This window comes from Manis pentadactyla, chromosome 6 (assembly GCF_030020395.1).
Source record: "Manis pentadactyla isolate mManPen7 chromosome 6, mManPen7.hap1, whole genome shotgun sequence".
NCBI lineage: Eukaryota > Metazoa > Chordata > Mammalia > Pholidota > Manidae > Manis > Manis pentadactyla.
In genome coordinates, this window is record NC_080024.1 from 75580477 (window position 1) to 75596416 (window position 15940).

A 15940-nucleotide genomic window follows, 5' to 3' on the forward strand; every position below is an offset into this window, starting at 1 on the left:
GTTTGTGAGTGTGTGTGACAGTGTGTGTGAGTGTAGGAGTGTCTGAGTGCCTGTGTGATTTCTGTATGTGAGTGTGTGTGTGTTTGTTGATGCGTTTGTTTGTGTGTGTGTAGGTGTGTTAGTGGGAGTGAGTGTGTATACGAGTGTGTGATTGTGTGTGAGTGTTTTTGTCTGTGAGTGGCTGTGAGTGTGTCTGTGAGTGCAGGTGAGAGTGCGTGACTATTTGTGAGTGTGTGTGTGATTGCATGTGAGCCTGTGTTTGTGTGTTGGTTTGTTTGTGTGTGTAGGTGTGCGTGTGTGTTTGACAGTGTTTGAGTGAGTGTTAGTGCGTGTGTGTCTGTAAGAGTTTGTGTGAGTAGGTGTGTGAGTGTGTGTGACAGTGGGATTGTGTGTGTGAATGCGTGTGAGTCTGTGTGTCTGTGTGTTTGTGGGTGTGTCTACATGTGTGTAGGTGTGTGACTGTTTATGGCACTGTGTCATTGTGCGTGAGTGCTCATGTGTCTGTGTGTGTGTGTGAGTTTGTGAGAGTGTAGGTGTGATTGGGAATGAGTGTGTGAGTGTGTATATGAGTGTGTCATTGTGTTTGTGTGTTTGTGTGAGTGTGTTTTGTTTAGGTGTGTGCGTGACATTTTGTGTGTCTATGTGTGAGTGTATTTTTGTCTGAGTGTGTGTGTCTGTGTGTAAGTGTGAGAGTGTGCTAGGGTGTTTGTGAGAGTGAAGGTGTGTGAGTGGGAGTGAGTGAGTTTATGTGTATATGAGTGGGTGACTGTGTGTGTGTGCATGTGTGTGCCTGACAGTCTGAATATGTGGGTGTTTCTGTGTGTAGGTGTGTGAGTGTGTGTGTGACATTGTGTGAGTGTGTGTGAGTGCATGTGAATCTGTGTGTGTTGGTGTGTGAGTAGGTGTGCGAGAGCTTGTGGCAGTGTGTGAGTGTGTGTATTTGTGACATTCTGTGAATGTGTGTTGGTGTCTCTGTGTGTGTAGCTGAGTGAGTGCAGCAGTGTGTGAGTGCGAATGGGTCTGTGAGTGTGTGTGGGTGTGAGTGTGTTTCTTTGTGAAATTTTTGTTGTGTGAGTGGGAGTGAATGTGTGAGTGTTTATATAACTGTGCGATTGCGTGTGAGTGTGTGTGATTGTGTGTGAGAATGTGTGTGTGTGAGTCTGTGTGTGTAGGTGTGTGATTGTGCCGAAATCTATGTGATTGCGTGTGTTTGCGAGTGTGTGTGACAGTGTGTGTGAGTGTAGGAGTGTCTGAGTGCCTGTGTGATTTCTGTATGTGAGTGTGTGTGTGTTTGATGATGCTTTTGTTTGTGTGTGTGTAGGTGTGTTAGTGGGAGAGAGTGTGTATAAGATTGTGTGATTGCGTGTGAGTGTTTTTGCCTGTGAGTGGGTGTCTGTGTGTCTGTGTGTGCAGGTGAGAGTGTGTGACTATTTGTGAGTGTGTCTGTGATTGCATGTGAGCCTGTGTTTGTGTGTTGGTTTGTTTTTGTGTGTAGGTGTGCGAGTGTGTTTGACAGTGTTTCAGTGTTAGTGCGTGTGTGTCTGTAAGTGTTTGTGTGAGTAGGTGTGTGAGTGTGTGTGACCGGGTGATTGTGTGTGTGAATGCGTGTGAGTCTGTGTGTCTGTGTGTTTGTGGGTGTGTCTACATGTGTGTAGGTGTGTGACTGTTTATAGCAATGTGTCAATGTGCGTGAGTGCTCATGTGTCTGTGTGTGTGTGTGAGTTTGTGAGAGTGTAGGTGTGATTGGGAATGAGTGTGTGAGAATGCATATGAGTGTGTCAATGTGTTTGTGTGTGTGTGAGTGTGTTTTTGTTTAGGTGTGTCTGTGATATTGTGTGAGTCTATGTGGGAGTGCATTTCTGTCTGAGTGTGTGTGTCTGTGAGTAAGTGTGAGAGTGTGTTAGGGTGTTTGTGAGAGTGCAGGGGTGTGAGTGGGAGTGAGTGAATGTGTATATGAGTGGGTGACTGTGTGTGTGTGCATGTGTGTGCCTGACAGTCTGAATATGTGGGTGTTTCTGTGTGTAGGTGTGTGAGTGTGTGTGTGACATTGTATGAGTGTGTGTGTGACATTGTGTGAGTGTGTGTGAGTGCATGTGAATCTGTGTGTGTTGGTGTGTGAGTAGGTGTGCGAAAGCTTGTGGCAGTGTGTGAGTGTGTGTGTTTGTGACATTCTGTGAATGTGTGTTGGTGTCTGTGTGTGTATATGTGAGAGTGCAGCAGTGTGTCAGTGTGTGAGTGCGAATGAGTCTGTGAGTGTGTGTGGGTGTGTGATTCTTTGTGAAATTTCAGTTGTGTGAGTGGGAGTGATTGTGTGAGTGTGTATATAAGTGTGCGATTGTGTGTGAGTGTGTGTGATTGTGTGTTAGTATGTGTGTGTGTCTATATGTGTGTGTGTCTATGTGTAGGTGCGTAATAGTGTGTGAGCAATTGAGTGTGAGTATGTGGGTGTTTCTGTGTGCAGGTGTGTGAATGTGTGAGTGTGTTTGTGAGAGTGTAGTTGTGTGAGTGTTTGTGTGTGTGTGAGTGAGTATTAGGGTGTGTGATTGTGTCTTAGTTTGTGTGATTGTGTGTGAGAATGTGAGTGAATGTGTCTGTGTGTATGTGTGTGAGTGTGTGAAACAGTGTCTCAGTCTTCGTGATTTTGTGTGGGTGTGTGAGAGTGTGTGTGAGCGTTTGAGTGTAGGTGTTTCTTTTTGAGGGCCTTTGTGGTTATTATATGTGTGTGTGTGTGAGTGTGTGTGTGTAAGTGTGAGTGGGAGTGAGAGAGGGACTGTGTGTACGAGTGTGTTATTGAGTGTGATTGTGTTTGTGGGTGAGTGTCTGAGCGTCTTTGTGTGCAGGTGTGTGTGTCTGACCATTTTAGTGTGGGTGTGAGTGCATGTGACTCTGTGAGAGTGTGAGTGTGTAGTTGTGTGAGTGGGAGTGAGTGTGTGAATGTGTGTACGATTGGGTGACTGTGTGTGAGTGTGTGTGATTGTGTGTGAGAATGTGTGTGAGTGAGTCTGTGTGTGTTGGTGTGTGATTGTGCCGAACCCTGTGTGATTGAGTGTGTTTGTGAGCGTGTGTGACAGTGTGTGTGAGTGTAGGAGTGTCTGAGTGCTTGTGTGATTTCTGTATGTGAGTGTGTGTGTGTTTGATGATGCGTTTGTTTGTGTGTGTGTATGTGTGTTAATGGGAGTGAGTGTGTATACGAGTGTGTGATTTGTGTGAGTGTTTTTGTCTGTGAGTGGGTGTGAGTGTGTCTTTGTGTGCAGGTGAGAGTGTGTGACTATTTGTGAGTGTGTGTGTGATTGCATGTGAGCCTGTTTGTGTGTTGGTTTGTTTGTGTGTATAGGTGTGTGTGTGTTTGACAGTGTTTCAGTGTTAGTGCGTGTGTGTCTGTAAGTGTTTGTGTGAGTAGGTGTGTGAGTGTGTGTGACCGAGTTATTGTGTGTGTGAATGCGTGTGAGTCTGTGTGTCTGTGTTTTTGTGGGTGTGTCTACATGTGTGCAGGTGTGTGACTGTTTAAGATACTGTGTCAATGTGCGTGAGTGCTCATGTGTCTGTGTGTGTGTGTGAGTTTGTGAGAGTGTAGGTGTGATTGTTAATGAGTGTATGAGTGTGTATATGAGTGTGTCATTGTGTTTGTGTGTGTGTGAGTGTGTTTTTGTTTAGGTGTGTGTGTGACATTGTGTGAGTCTATGTGGGAGTGCATTTCTGTCTGAGTGTGTGTGTGTCTGTGAGTAAGGGTGAGAGTGTGTTAGGGTGTTTGTGAGAGTGCAGGTGTGTGAGTGGGAGTGAGTGAGTGAATGTGTATATGAGTGGGTGACTGAGTGTGCGTGAATGTTTGTGCCTGATAGTTTGAATACGTGGTTGTTTCTGTGTGTAGGTGTGTTAGTGTGTGTGTGACATTGTGTGAGTGTGTGTGTGAGTGCATGTGAATCTGTGTGTGTTGGTGTGTGAGTAGGTGTGCGAGAGCTTGTGGCAGTGTGTGAGTGTGTGTGTTTGTGACATTCTGTGAATGTGTGTTGGTGTCACTGTGTGTGTAGATGTGTGAGTGCAGCAGTGTGTGTGTGAGTGAGTGCGAGTGAGTCTGTGAGTGTGTGTGGGTGTGAGTGTGTTTCTTTGTGAAATTCTAGTTGTGTGAGTGTGTGTGACCGGGTTATTGTGTGTGTGAATGCGTGTGAGTCTGTGTGTCTGTGTGTTTGTGGGTGTGTCTACATGTGTGTAGGTGTGTGACAGTTTATGGCACTGTGTTAATGTGCGTGAGTGCTCATGTGTCTGTGTGTGTGAGTTTGTGAGAGTGTAGGTGTGATTGGGAATGAGTGTGTGAGTGTGTATATGAGAGTGTCATTGTGTTTGTGTGTGTGTGAGTGTGTTTTTGTTTAGGTGTGTGTGTGACATTGTGTGAGTCTATGTGGGAGTGCATTTCTGTCTGAGTGTGTGTGTCTGTGTGTAAGTGTGAGAGTGTGTTAGGGTGTTTGTGAGAGTGCAGCGGTGTGAGTGGGTGTGAGTGAGTGAATGTGTATATGAGTGGGTGACTGTGTGTGTGCATGTGTGTGTCTGACAGTCTGAATATGTTGGTGTTTCTGTGTGTAGGTGTGTGAGTGTGTGTGTGACATTGTGTGAGTGTGTGTGTGACATTGTGTGAGTGTTTGTGAGTGCATGTGAATCTGTGTGTGTTTGTGTGTTAGTAGGTGTGCGAGAGCTTGTGGCAGGGTGTGAGAGTGAGTGTTTGGGACATTCTGAGAATGTGTGTTGGTGTCTCTGTGTGTGTAGATGAGTGAGTGCAGCAGTGTGTGAGTGTGTGAGTGCGAATGGGTCTGTGAGTGTGTGTGGGTGTGAGTGTGTTTCTTTGTGAAATTTTTGTTGTGTGAGTGGGAGTGAATGTGTGAGTGTGTATATAAGTGTGCGATTGTGTGTGAGTGTGTGTGATTGTGTGTTAGTGTGTGTGTGTCTATATGTGTGTGTGTCTATGTGTAGGTGCGTAATTGTGTGTGTGCAATTGTGTGTGAGAATGTGGTTGTTTCTGTGTGTAGGTGTGTGAATGTGTGAGTGTTTGTGAGAGTGTAGTTGTGTGAGTGTTTGTGTGTGTGTGAGTGTGTATACGGGTGTGTGATTGTGTCTGAGTTTTTGTGATTGTGTGTGAGAATGTGAGTGAATGTGTCTGTGTGTATGTGTGTGAGTGTGTGAAACAGTGTCTCAGTATTCGTGATTTTGTGTGGGTGTGTGAGAGTGTGTGTGAGCGTTTGAGTGTAGGTGTTTCTTTTTGAGGGCCTTTGTGGTTAATATATGTGTGTGTGTGAGTGTGTGTGAGTGTAAGTGTGAGTGTGAGTGAGAGAGGGAGTGTGTGTACGAGTGTGTTATTGTGTGTGATTGTGTTTGTGGTTGAGTTTCTGTGCGTCTGTGTGCAGGTGTGAGTGTCTGAGAGTTTTAGTGTGGGTGTGAGTGCATGTGACTCTGTGAGAGTGTGTGTGTGTAGTTGTGTGAGTGGGAGTGAGTGTGTGAATGTGTATACGATTGGGTGATTGTGTGTGTGTGTGATTGTGTGTGAGAATGTGTGTGAGTGAGTCTGTGTGTGTAGGTGTGTGATTGTGCCGAAATCTGTGTGATTGCGTGTGTTTGTGAGTGTGTGTGACAGTGTGTGTAAGTGTAGGAGTGTCTGAGTGCCTGTGTGATTTCTGTATGTGAGTGTGTGTGTGTTTGATGATGCGTTTGTGTGTGTGTAGGTGTGTTAGTGAGAGAGAGTGTGTATACGGGTGTGTGATTGTGTGTGAGTGTTTTTGTCTGTGAGTGGGTGTGAGTGTGTCCGTGTGTGCAGGTGAGAGTGTGTCACTATTTGTGAGTGTGTTTGTGATTGCATGTGAGCCTGTGTTTGTGTGTTGGTTTGTTTGTGTGTGTAGGTGTGCGAGTGTTTGACAGTTTTCAGTGTTATTGCGTGTGTGTCTGTAAGTGTTTGTGTGAGTAGGTGTGTGAGTGTGTGTGACCGGGTGATTGTGAGTGTGAATGCGTGTGAGTCTGTGTGTCTGTGTTTTTGTGGGTGTGTCTACATGTGTGTAGGTGTGTGACTGTTTATGGCACTGTGTCAATGTGCGTGAGTGCTCATGTGTTTGTGTGTGTGTGTGAGTTTGTGAGTGTGTAGGTGTGATTGGAAATGAGTGTGTGAGTGTGTATATGAGTGTGTCATTGTGTTTGTGTGTGTGTGAGTGTGTTTTTGCTTAGGTGTGTGTGTGACATTGTGTGAGTCTATGTGGGAGTGTATTTCTGTCTGAGTGTGTGTGTGTCTGTGAGTAAGGGTGAGAGTGTGTTAGGGTGTTTGTGGGAATGCAGGTGTGTGAGTGGGAGTGAGTGAGTGAATGTGTATATGAGTGGGTGACTGTGTGTGTGTGCATGTGTGTGCCTGACAGTCTGAATATGTGGGTGTTTCTGTGTGTAGGTGTGTGAGTGTGTGTGTGACATTGTGTGAGTGTGTGTGAGTGCATGTGAATCTGTGTGTGTTGGTGTGTGAGTAGGTGTGCGAGAGCTTGTGGCAGTGTGTGAGTGTGTGTGTTTGTGACATTCTGTGATTGTGTGTTGGTGTCTCTGTGTGTGTAGATGTGTGAGTGCAGCAGTGTGTGAGTGTGTGAGTGGGAATGTGTCTGTGAGTGTGTGTGGGAGTGAGTGTGTTTCTTTGTGAAATTCTAGTTGTGTGAGTGGGAGTGATTGTGTGAGTGTGTATATAAGTGTGCGATTGTGTGTGAGTGTGTGTGATTGTGTGTGAGTATGTGTGTGTCTATATGTGTGTGTGTCTATGTGTAGGTGCATAATTGTGTGTGAGCAAATGTGTGTGAGAATGTGGGTGTTTCTGTGTGTAGGTGTGTGAATGTGTGAGTGTGTTTGTGAGAGTGTATTTGTGTGCGTGTTTGTGTGTGTGTGAGTGTGTATACGGGTGTGTGATTGTGTCTGAGTTTTTGTGATTGTGTGTGAGAATGTGAGTGAATGTGCCTGTGTGTATGTGTGTGAGTGTGTGAAACAGTCTCTCAGTCTTCGTGATTTTGTGTGGGTGTGTGAGAGTGTGTGTGAGCGTTTGAGTGTAGGTGTTCCTGTTTGAGGGCCTTTGTGGTTATTATATGTGTGTGTGTGTGTGTGTTTAAGTGTGAGAGGGAGTGAGAGTGGGAGTGTGTGTACGTGTGTTTTATTGTGTGTGATTGTGTTTGTGGGTGAGTTTCTGAGCGTCTTTGTGTGCAGGTGTGTGTGTCTGACCTTTATAGTTTGGGTGTGAGTGCATGTGACTCTGAGAGTGAGTGTGTGTAGTTGTGTGAGTGGGAGTGAGTGTGTTAATGTGTATACGATGGGGTGATTGTGTGTGTGTGATTGTGTGTGAGAATATGTGTGAGTGAGTCTGGGTGTGTAGGTGTTTGATTGTGCTGATATCTGCGTGTTTGTGTGTGTTTGTGAGTGTGTGTGACAGTGTGTGTGAGTGTAGGAGTGTCTGAGTGCCTGTGTGATTTCTGTATGTGAGTGTGTGTGTGTTTGATGATGCGTTTGTTTGTGTGTGTGTAGGTGTGTTAGTGGGAGTGAGTGTGTATACGAGTGTGTGATTGTGTGTGAGTGTTTTTGTCTGTGAGTGGCTGTGAGTGTGTCTGTGAGTGCAGGTGAGAGTGCGTGACTATTTGTGAGTGTGTGTGTGATTGCATGTGAGCCTGTGTTTGTGTGTTGTTTTGTTTGTGTGTGTAGGTGTGCGAGTGTGTTTGACAGTGTTTGAGTGAGTGTTAGTGCGTGTGTGTCTGTAAGGGTTTGTGTGAGTAGGGGTGTGAGTGTGTGTGACAGTGGGATTGTGTGTGTGAATGCGTGTGAGTCTGTGTGTCTGTGTGTTTGTGAAGTGTGTCTATATGTGTGTAGGTGTGTGACTGTTTATGGCACTGTGTCAATGTGCGTGAGTGCTCATGTGTTTGTGTGTGTGTGTGAGTTTGTGAGTGTGTAGGTGTGATTGGAAATGAGTGTGTGAGTGTGTATATGAGTGTGTCATTGTGTTTGTGTGTGTGTGAGTGTGTTTTTGTTTAGGTGTGTGTGTGACATTGTGTGAGTCTATGTGGGAGTGTATTTCTGTCTGAGTGTGTGTGTGTCTGTGAGTAAGGGTGAGAGTGTGTTAGGGTGTTTGTGGGAGTGCAGGTGTGTGAGTGGGAGTGAGTGAGTGAATGTGTATATGAGTGGGTGACTGTGTGTGTGTGCATGTGTGTGCCTGACAGTCTGAATATGTGGGTGTTTCTGTGTGTAGGTGTGTGAGTGTGTGTGTGACATTGTGTGAGTGTGTGTGAGTGCATGTGAATCTGTGTGCGTTGGTGTGTGAGCAGGTGTGCGAGAGCTTGTGGCAGTGTGTGAGTGTGTGTGTTTGTGACATTCTGTGAATGTGTGTTGGTGTCTCTGTGTGTGTAATGTGTGAGTGCAGCAGTGTGTGAGTGTGTGAGTGCGAATGAGTCTGTGAGTGTGTGCGGGTGTGAGTGTGTTTCTTTGTGAAATTTCAGTTGCGTGAGTTGGAGTGATTGTGTGAGTGTGTATATAAGTGTGCGATAGTGTGTGAGTGTGTGTGATTGTGTGTGAGTATGTGTGTGTGCCTATATGTGTTTGTGTCTATGTGTAGGTGCGTAATTGTGTGTGTGCGATTGTGTGTGAGAATGTGGTTGTTTCTGTGTGTAGGTGTGTGAATGTGTGAGTGTGTTTGTGAGAGTGTAGTTGTGTGCGTGTTTGTGTGTGTGTGAGTGTGTATACGGGTGTGTGATTGTGTCTGAGTTTTTGTGATTGTGTGTGAGAATGTGAGTGAATGTGTCTGTGTGTATGTGTGTGAGTGTGTGAAACAGTGTCTCAGTCTTCGTGATTTTGTGTGGGTGTGTGAGAGTGTGTGTGAGCGTTTGAGTGTAGGTGTGTCTTTTTGAGTGCCTTTGTGGTTATTATATGTGTGTGTGTGAAAGTGTGTGTGTAAGTGTGAGTGGGAGTGAGAGTGGGACTGTGTGTACGAGTGTGTTATTGTGTGTGATTGTGTTTGTGGGTGAGTGTCTGAGCGTCTTTGTGTGCAGGTGTGTGTGTCTGACGGTTTTAGTGTGGGTGTGAGTGCATGTGACTCTGTGAGAGTGTGTGTGTAGTTGTGTGAGTGGGAGTGAGTGTGTGAATGTGTATACGATTGGGTGACTGTGTGTGAGTGTGTGTGATTGTGTGTGAGAATGTGTGTGTGTGAGTCTGTGTGTGTAGGTGTGTGATTGTGCCGAACCCTGTGTGATTGTGTGTGTTTGTGAGGGTGTGGGACAGTGTGTGTGAGTGTAGGAGTGTCTGAGTGCCTGTGTGATTTCTGTATGTGAGTGTGTGTGTGTTTGATGATGCGTTTGTTTGTGTGTGTGTAGGTGTGTTAGTGGGAGTGAGTGTGAATACGAGTGTGTGATTGTGTGTGAGTGTTTTTGTCTGTGAGTGGCTGTGAGTGTGTCTGTGAGTGCAGGTGAGAGTGCGTGACTATTTGTGAGTGTGTGTGTGATTGCATGTGAGCCTGTGTTTGTGTGTTGGTTTGTTTGTGTGTGTAGGTGTGCGTGTGTGTTTGACAGTGTTTGAGTGTGTGTTAGTGCATGTGTGTCTGTAAGTGTTTGTGTGAGTAGGTGTGTGAGTGTGTGTGACCGGGTGATTGTGTGTGTGAATGCGTGTGAGTCTGTGTGTCTGTGTGTTTGTGGGTGTGTCTACATGTGTGTAGGTGTGTGACTGTTTATGGCACTGTGTCATTGTGCGTGAGTGCTCATGTGTCTGTGTGTGTGTGTGAGTTTGTGAGAGTGTAGGTGTGATTGGGAATGAGTGTGTGAGTGTGTATATGAGTGTGTCATTGTGTTTGTGTGTGTGTGTGAGTGTGTTTTGTTTAGGTGTGTGCGTGACATTTTGTGTGTCTATGTGTGAGTGTATTTTTGTCTGAGTGTGTGTGTCTGTGTGTAAGTGTGAGAGTGTGCTAGGGTGTTTGTGAGAGTGAAGGTGTGTGAGTGGGAGTGAGTGAGTGAATGTGTATATGAGTGGGTGACTGTGTGTGTGTGCATGTGTGTGCCTGACAGTCTGAATATGTGGGTGTTTCTGTGTGTAGGTGTGTGAGTGTGTGTGTGACATTGTGTGAGTGTGTGTGTGACATTGTGTGAGTGTGTGTGAGTGCATGTGAATCTGTGTGTGTTGGTGTGTGAGTAGGTGTGCGAGAGCTTGTGGCAGTGTGTGAGTGTGTGTGTTTGTGACATTCTGTGAATGTGTGTTGGTGTCTCTGTGTGTGTAATGTGTGAGTGCAGCAGTGTGTGAGTGTGTGAGTGCGAATGAGTCTGTGACTGTGTTCGGGTGTGAGTGTTTTCTTTGTGAAATTTCAGTTGCGTGAGTTGGAGTGATTGTGTGAGTGTGTATATAAGTGTGCGATAGTGTGTGAGTGTGTGTGATTGTGTGTGAGTATGTGTGTGTGCATATATGTGTTTGTGTCTATGTGTAGGTGCGTAATTGTGTGTGTGCGATTGTGTGTGAGAATGTGGTTGTTTCTGTGTGTAGGTGTGTGAATGTGTGAGTGTGTTTGTGAGAGTGTAGTTGTGTGCGTGTTTGTGTGTGTGTGAGTGTGTATACGGGTGTGTGATTGTGTCTGAGTTTTTGTGATTGTGTGTGAGAATGTGAGTGAATGTGTCTGTGTGTATGTGTGTGAGTGTGTGAAACAGTGTCTCAGTCTTCGTGATTTTGTGTGGGTGTGTGAGAGTGTGTGTGAGCGTTTGAGTGTAGGTGTGTCTTTTTGAGTGCCTTTGTGGTTATTATATGTGTGTGTGTGAAAGTGTGTGTGTAAGTGTGAGTGGGAGTGAGAGTGGGACTGTGTGTACGAGTGTGTTATTGTGTGTGATTGTGTTTGTGGGTGAGTGTCTGAGCGTCTTTGTGTGCAGGTGTGTGTGTCTGACGGTTTTAGTGTGGGTGTGAGTGCATGTGACTCTGTGAGAGTGTGTGTGTAGTTGTGTGAGTGGGAGTGAGTGTGTGAATGTGTATACGATTGGGTGACTGTGTGTGAGTGTGTGTGATTGTGTGTGAGAATGTGTGTGAGTGAGTCTTTGTGTGTAGGTGTGTGATTGTGCCGAACCCTGTGTGATTGTGTGTGTTTGTGAGGGTGTGTGACAGTGTGTGTGAGTGTAGGAGTGTCTGAGTGCCTGTGTGATTTCTGTATGTGAGTGTGTGTGTGTTTGATGATGCGTTTGTTTGTGTGTGTGTAGGTGTGTTAGTGGGAGTGAGTGTGAATACGAGTGTGTGATTGTGTGTGAGTGTTTTGTCTGTGAGTGGCTGTGAGTGTGTCTGTGAGTGCAGGTGAGGGTGCGTGACTGTGAGTGTGTGTGTGATTGCATGTGAGCCTGTGTTTGTGTGTTGGTTTGTTTGTGTGTGTAGGTGTGCGTGTGTGTTTGACAGTGTTTGAGTGAGTGTTAGTGCGTGTGTGTCTGTAAGTGTTTGTGTGAGTAGGTGTGTGAGTGTGTGTGACCGGGTGATTGTGTGTGTGAATGCGTGTGAGTCTGTGTGTCTGTGTGTTTGTGGGTGTGTCTACATGTGTGTAGGTGTGTGACTGTTTATGGCACTGTGTCATTGTGCGTGAGTGCTCATGTGTCTGTGTGTGTGTGTGAGTTTGTGAGAGTGTAGGTGTGATTGGGAATGAGTGTGTGAGTGTGTATATGAGTGTGTCATTGTGTTTGTGTGTGTGTGTGAGTGTGTTTTGTTTAGGTGTGTGCGTGACATTTTGTGTGTCTATGTGTGAGTGTATTTTTGTCTGAGTGTGTGTGTCTGTGTGTAAGTGTGAGAGTGTGCTAGGGTGTTTGTGAGAGTGAAGGTGTGTGAGTGGGAGTGAGTGAGTGAATGTGTATATGAGTGGGTGACTGCGTGTGTGTGCATGTGTGTGCCTGACAGTCTGAATATGTGGGTGTTTCTGTGTGTAGGTGTGTGAGTGTGTGTGTGACATTGTGTGAGTGTGTGTGTGACATTGTGTGAGTGTGTGTGAGTGCATGTGAATCTGTGTGCGTTGGTGTGTGAGTAGGTGTGCGAGAGCTTGTGGCAGTGTGTGAGTGTGTGTGTTTGTGACATTCTGTGAATGTGTGTTGGTGTCTCTGTGTGTGTAGATGTGTGAGTGCAGCAGTGTGTGAGTGTGTGAGTGCGAATGAGTCTGTGAGTGTGTGCGGGTGTGAGTGTGTTTCTTTGTGAAATTGCAGTTGCGTGAGTTGGAGTGATTGTGTGAGTGTGTATATAAGTGTGCGATAGTGTGTGAGTGTGTGTGATTGTGTGTGAGTATGTGTGTGTGCCTATATGTGTTTGTGTCTATGTGTAGGTGCGTAATTGTGTGTGTGCGATTGTGTGTGAGAATGTGGTTGTTTCTGTGTGTAGGTGTGTGAATGTGTGAGTGTGTTTGTGAGAGTGTAGTTGTGTGCGTGTTTGTGTGTGTGTGAGTGTGTATACGGGTGTGTGATTGTGTCTGAGTTTTTGTGATTGTGTGTGAGAATGTGAGTGAATGTGTCTGTGTGTATGTGTGTGAGTGTGTGAAACAGTGTCTCAGTCTTCGTGATTTTGTGTGGGTGTGTGAGAGTGTGTGTGAGCGTTTGAGTGTAGGTGTGTCTTTTTGAGTGCCTTTGTGGTTATTATATGTGTGTGTGTGAAAGTGTGTGTGTAAGTGTGAGTGGGAGTGAGAGTGGGACTGTGTGTACGAGTGTGTTATTGTGTGTGATTGTGTTTGTGGGTGAGTGTCTGAGCGTCTTTGTGTGCAGGTGTGTGTGTCTGACGGTTTTAGTGTGGGTGTGAGTGCATGTGACTCTGTGAGAGTGTGTGTGTAGTTGTGTGAGTGGGAGTGAGTGTGTGAATGTGTATACGATTGGGTGACTGTGTGTGAGTGTGTGTGATTGTGTGTGAGAATGTGTGTGTGTGAGTCTGTGTGTGTAGGTGTGTGATTGTGCCAAACTCTGTGTGATTGTGTGTGTTTGTGAGGGTGTGTGACAGTGTGTGTGAGTGTAGGAGTGTCTGAGTGCCTGTGTGATTTCTGTATGTGAGTGTGTGTGTGTTTGATGATGCGTTTGTTTGTGTGTGTGTAGGTGTGTTAGTGGGAGTGAGTGTGAATACGAGTGTGTGATTGTGTGTGAGTGTTTTTGTCTGTGAGTGGCTGTGAGTGTGTCTGTGAGTGCAGGTGAGGGTGCGTGACTATTTGTGAGTGTGTGTGTGATTGCATGTGAGCCTGTGTTTGTGTGTTGGTTTGTTTGTGTGTGTAGGTGTGCGTGTGTGTTTGACAGTGTTTGAGTGAGTGTTAGTGCGTGTGTGTCTGTAAGTGTTTGTGTGAGTAGGTGTGTGAGTGTGTGTGACCAGGTGATTGTGTGTGTGAATGCGTGTGAGTCTGTGTGTCTGTGTGTTTGTGGGTGTGTCTACATGTGTGTAGGTGTGTGACTGTTTATGGCACTGTGTCATTGTGCGTGAGTGCTCATGTGTCTGTGTGTGTGTGTGAGTTTGTGAGAGTGTAGGTGTGATTGGGAATGAGTGTGTGAGTGTGTATATGAGTGTGTCATTGTGTTTGTGTGTGTGAGTGTGTTTTGTTTAGGTGTGTGCGTGACATTTTGTGTGTCTATGTGTGAGTGTATTTTTGTCTGAGTGTGTGTGTCTGTGTGTAAGTGTGAGAGTGTGCTAGGGTGTTTGTGAGAGTGAAGGTGTGTGAGTGGGAGTGAGTGAGTGAATGTGTATATGAGTGGGTGACTGCGTGTGTGTGCATGTGTGTGCCTGAGAGTCTGAATATGTGGGTGTTTCTGTGTGTAGGTGTGTGAGTGTGTGTGTGACATTGTGTGAGTGTGTGTGTGACATTGTGTGAGTGTGTGTGAGTGCATGTGAATCTGTGTGCGTTGGTGTGTGAGTAGGTGTGCGAGAGCTTGTGGCAGTGTGTGAGTGTGTGTGTTTGTGACATTCTGTGAATGTGTGTTGGTGTCTCTGTGTGTGTAGATGTGTGAGTGCAGCAGTGTGTGAGTGTGTGAGTGCGAATGAGTCTGTGAGTGTGTGCGGGTGTGAGTGTGTTTCTTTGTGAAATTTCAGTTGCGTGAGTTGGAGTGATTGTGTGAGTGTGTATATAAGTGTGCGATAGTGTGTGAGTGTGTGTGATTGTGTGTGAGTATGTGTGTGTGCCTATATGTGTTTGTGTCTATGTGTAGGTGCGTAATTGTGTGTGTGCTACTGTGTGTGAGAATGTGGGTGTTTCTGTGTGTAGGTGTGTGAATGTGTGAGTGTGTTTGTGAGAGTGTACTTGTGTGAGTGTTTGTGTGTGTGTGAGTGTGTATACGGGTGTGTGATTGTGTCTGAGTTTTTGTGATTGTGTGTGAGAATGTGAGTGAATGTGTCTGTGTGTATGTGTGTGAGTGTGTGAAACAGTGTCTCAGTCTTCGTGATTTTGTGTGGGTGTGTGAGAGTGTGTGTGAGCGTTTGAGTGTAGGTGTGTCTTTTTGAGTGCCTTTGTGGTTATTATATGTGTGTGTGTGAAAGTGTGTGTGTAAGTGTGAGTGGGAGTGAGAGTGGGACTGTGTGTACGAGTGTGTTATTGTGTGTGATTGTGTTTGTGGGTGAGTGTCTGAGCGTCTTTGTGTGCAGGTGTGTGTGTCTGACGGTTTTAGTGTGGGTGTGAGTGCATGTGACTCTGTGAGAGTGTGTGTGTAGTTGTGTGAGTGGGAGTGAGTGTGTGAATGTGTATACGATTGGGTGACTGTGTGTGAGTGTGTGTGATTGTGTGTGAGAATGTGTGTGAGTGAGTCTTTGTGTGTAGGTGTGTGATTGTGCCGAACCCTGTGTGATTGTGTGTGTTTGTGAGGGTGTGTGACATTGTGTGTGAGTATAGGAGTGTCTGACTGCCTGTGTGATTTCTGTATGTGAGTGTGTGTGTGTTTGATGATGCGTTTGTTTGTGTGTGTGTAGGTGTGTTAGTGGGAGTGAGTGTGAATACGAGTGTGTGATTGTGTGTGAGTGTTTTTGTCTGTGAGTGGCTGTGAGTGTGTCTGTGAGTGCAGGTGAGAGTGCGTGACTATTTGTGAGTGTGTGTGTGATTGCATGTGAGCCTGTGTTTGTGTGTTGGTTTGTTTGTGTGTGTAGTTGTGCGTGTGTGTTTGACAGTGTTTGAGTGAGTGTTAGTGCGTGTGTGTCTGTAAGTGTTTGTGTGAGTAGGTGTGTGAGTGTGTGTGACCGGGTGATTGTGTGTGTGAATGCGTGTGAGTCTGTGTGTCTGTGTGTTTGTGGGTGTGTCTACATGTGTGTAGGTGTGTGACTGTTTATGGCACTGTGTCATTGTGCGTGAGTGCTCATGTGTCTGTGTGTGTGTGTGAGTTTGTGAGAGTGTAGGTGTGATTGGGAATGAGTGTGTGAGTGTGTATATGAGTGTGTCATTGTGTTTGTGTGTGTGTGTGAGTGTGTTTTGCTTAGGTGTGTGCGTGACATTTTGTGTGTCTATGTGTGAGTGTATTTTTGTCTGAGTGTGTGTGTCTGTGTGTAAGTGTGAGAGTGTGCTAGGGTGTTTGTGAGAGTGAAGGTGTGTGAGTGGGAGTGAGTGAGTGAATGTGTATATGAGTAGGTGACTGTGTGTGTGTGCATGTGTGTGCCTGACAGTCTGAATATGTGGGTGTTTCTGTGTAGGTGTGTGAGTGTGTGTGTGACATTGTATGAGTGTGTGTGTGACATTGTGTGAGTGTGTGTGTGAGTGCATGTGAATCTGTGTGCGTTGGTGTGTGAGCAGGTGTGCGAGAGCTTGTGGCAGTGTGTGAGTGTGTGTGTTTGTGACATTCTGTGAATGTGTGTTGGTGTCTCTGTGTGTGTAATGTGTGAGTGCAGCAGTGTGTGAGTGTGTGAGTGCGAATGAGTCTGTGAGTGTGTGCGGGTGTGAGTGTGTTTCTTTGTGAAATTTCAGTTGCGTGAGTTGGAGTGATTGTGTGAGTGTGTATATAAGTGTGCGATAGTGTGTGAG